Source organism: Oxyura jamaicensis, chromosome 3 (assembly GCF_011077185.1).
Source record: "Oxyura jamaicensis isolate SHBP4307 breed ruddy duck chromosome 3, BPBGC_Ojam_1.0, whole genome shotgun sequence".
Classification (NCBI taxonomy): domain Eukaryota; kingdom Metazoa; phylum Chordata; class Aves; order Anseriformes; family Anatidae; genus Oxyura; species Oxyura jamaicensis.
This window is the reverse complement of record NC_048895.1, coordinates 111,758,205-111,761,730: the sequence shown is the minus strand read 5'-3', so window position 1 is coordinate 111,761,730 and position 3,526 is coordinate 111,758,205. Positions and strand designations below refer to the sequence as shown.

At 34.9% G+C, this 3,526-nt stretch overlaps 1 long non-coding RNA gene across 1 annotated transcript in view; it reads right to left on the bottom strand.

The window, feature by feature from the left end:
• Positions 1 to 839: 839 nt before the first annotated feature.
• LOC118164826 overlaps positions 840 to 3,526 on the bottom strand; it is a 7,792-nt gene continuing 5,105 nt past the window's right edge. The window contains exons 2-3 of the long non-coding RNA XR_004749685.1: positions 2,836 to 3,009; positions 840 to 2,736 (exon numbers count right to left, since the gene is read on the bottom strand). This is a non-coding gene — a long non-coding RNA (uncharacterized LOC118164826). The remainder of the gene's footprint in view (positions 2,737 to 2,835; positions 3,010 to 3,526) is intronic.

Sequence of the window (3,526 nt, the reverse complement as noted above, 5' to 3'; positions counted from 1 at the left end):
ATTTGAAAAGATACCTACAAATAGCAAGAGACTTTAAAAGTTTACTGGAATCCCCTGCTGTTTTCCCTTTCTTCATCCCAGGTTGCTCCTCTTTGCTTAAGTATCTACATGTATATTTTTTTAATTCTAATGTTAATTATGTTGAACATCCCTACTCAAACAGACAAGGTGATCCCAAATGAGCTCTTTACTTAGACTAGTCTGAATTAAAGCATGAAAGTCTTCTTTCTAGATTCATCTTCCCAAAGGAACTCAGCTATTTCAGTAGATAGAGGATGGTCTCTCTTAATAACTGTATCACCATTAACATTGACTGTTTCAAAAATTGGACCTGTGCCATTCTTGCAGGCAGTGGGGTTGATTGGAGAAGAATTTGGTGTAGTAGAAGGCAATTTTATCCAAAATTAAAATATTTTTTTCCTTCTAATCAGCTGAAGTAGATGCAGCTTCCACCAAACAACTGACCTCCTGTCACAAGGGAAGGAAAACAACCAAATAATACAATGACACTACCTTCGGGTTATTCCTTAATAGAGGAAGTGTCAGGAAATGCCTGTCTTGAGATGTTCACAGCAGAGAAGTCTACCTTGAGCAAGAAAGCTAATTTTCTTAATATTTTTGTGGAATTGGTGATCTGAAGCCCATAACGGATTAATATGGTGAGTCATGGTGGCCATCAGCTTACAGATCCACATGAAGACTGGGTCAGGATTGGAAACAGTTTATTACAAACTAGGATTTTTAATCTTGTCCTAGAAATGCATTTGATTGACTTTCTTTTTAAGTAAAAAAAAAATAATAATAAAAAAAAATGACCATCTTCTCTCTCCCATCAAAGCTGTTTCTGCCTTCCTGAGACCCATCTCCTGTAATTACAGCAGACTCGCATAAAGTTTCATATAACACTGGACACCAATGAGGGGATGAAAAGCTTCAGGAAGAAGAACAAATATGAGTATCTGAGAGTTTTATCATACAGGGTGTTGCAGCCCTCAAAACTTTCACAAAAATATAATCCACTCACTTTATGGGTAAATGACTATAAGGTGACTATGCTGGCCTATTGGACTACTGTTTTTGAACGTGCAGGTCATACTGAAAAAATTAAGGGTTATTAAATGGGATGAAGTGAGTAAAAAACATCTATAGTAGTTAGTACTGATGAATACCCATTGCATGTTCCTAAAGCGGAAGGAAAACATTTTTTGTTTAATAGCTCACATGAAAAGCTATATAGCCTGATCAACATTTTTCCCATGCAAATTTACAAATCCTCTCATTGTAAATGCTCTGGTAGATAGAGGAAAAAGTCCTTCTTTCAGCGAATAAACTTGCATCAAGAAATGCAGTTCTAATAAATAAATAAATAAAACCAGATGTATGAATATAAATTGCTTTTTAAGTGCAAAATGAATCAGATTGTCTGAAGATGAAACCTGTATATGTGCTGAACCACTTGTTTGTGTTTTCTGTCCCATTTGCTCTGAATTTCAAGCTATAGGAAAATTTCCTTTTTATTTCTAGTTCTTTGCAGTCCAGACACAGGTGGATATTATTCTGCACTTCTTCAGCAGTACATTCATGGGTATGAATTGAAAACTGAGGATTCTTATCATGCTCATCACCGTGTGTGTCTGTTTAATTATGACACATTGGGCAGCTGGTCACTTTACAAAAAGACCAAAACTAACACATTTTCTTTTATTCTTTTTTGTGTCAATACCAAGTCACTAATATTTGCTTATTTTTGTTTATTTATTTATTTTAATTATGATCCCCAGAAAAATAGTTTTTGTGCTTGACATGAAATGATTTGAGGTTATTTTTATAGCTTATATGATTTTTCCAGGATTAGGTATATAAAAATAGATTTTAGAATTATAGTGGAAAACAGCCAATTGTTTTGTGGCCTCACAGAAGCAATTTGAGTTCCAAAATGTTGTGTTCCATGCTGCTGTCTAGCCGAGATGGGAATCTCACTAGAGTTGTTATTTTCAGGCTATCACTTTAATCATACAGCAGTAGTAACAGTAAAAGCCCTTATTATAAAATCTTGCATACAGTAGTAATAATAGAAGGGTCCTTGGTATAAATTCTTGCATGGCAGTTTATCTGATATTGGTGAAGGATGAACGCAAAATATCCAGATCATAGGTCAGAATAAGAAGCTGGGAAACAGCATATGGATTAGGGCTGCTGAAACCAAGGTGGGGCAAGGTGGAAAAACTGGCTTCAAAGAAGTTAGAATTTAAATTTAGATTTTAAAGGAGAGCAGAAATATGCCTGGTAATCCCAGACAGAGCTCTTCTGAAATGAAGGATGTTCCCCAAATGTCTTAATGACAGTAAGTGATGTCCCAGTTAATGCAAGGTAGGTCACTGGAATAAATAAATAACATCTTCTCCCTCCAAGGAAGCCACAATAAGTTTATTGTATAATAAGCTTCTAGTTTGAGACCTGTCTTGGGTGTGCCCTCCTATTTCCAGCACACACGCACACACAAAATGAACTAACAAACATTCAGCATCATTCCAACTATGTTCCAACTTTTTTCTAAAAGTCTGTTTCAGTTTTAGTAAGAATTGACTACAACTGACTGACTGGGTCACCTTCCATTCAAAATGCCATTTGTCCTAGGTTTATTTCCATGCCTGCACAATTCAGTGATATTTTCTTCCATCTGTCCATCTGGTTTACACACCTGTCTTCTCTTCCTCCAGGTACAGAAGCTGATGACTATGACAAATAAAAGATTAGGTTGAAAAACAGTGCAGTCTTATTATTTCATCACACACACTATTTTTAAAGGTAAACGTCAATGCACTTCCAACTCACTTTTTATTTCTGCATTAATGTTCCCCTGAAGATCTGCAAGGAGTGAAAGTCAAAGGGAATATATAGGGAAGTCTATTGCTCAAGCTACCTGAAGCATCATAGCCACACATAACCTGCAAAAGAATTGAATCACTTCTTTCATTTTTTAGATCACAATCCCCAGTACCTGACAGTCTGTTCAAAATAATAATAATAATAATAATAGTAATAATAATAATAATAAAATTACTGATTGTTAAGAAGTGACAAGATTTTTTTCAGAATAAAACAAACATTCAGTTTTGAAAGAAAAAAATAATAATGTTAATTTTTTTTATGGTTTATAATAAAGAGCAGAGACACAGCTTCCAAACTGCAGTGCAAGAAGCTTCACAGTATAAATACAATATGCAGGTGGCTTTGCGTGGGAGAGAAAGACAGAGAGACAAGGACAGGGAGAGAAAGAATGATTTAATCTAAGTTATCCCTCAGCAGAATTTCATAGTAGGTTATTTCATTAGTCCCTGGCCTCATTATCTATGGGCCTTTAGTTCCCCAAACTTTACTAAGAGATAACAGACGTGATCCTCCCAGTGTCAATATTTTGCCTGAAGTTAGAGAAAACATCAATATGCACAGAGGAGACCATAAAAAACATCTTACACATGAAAAAAAAAAAAAAAAAAAAAAAAAAAAAAAAAAAAATTTTTTT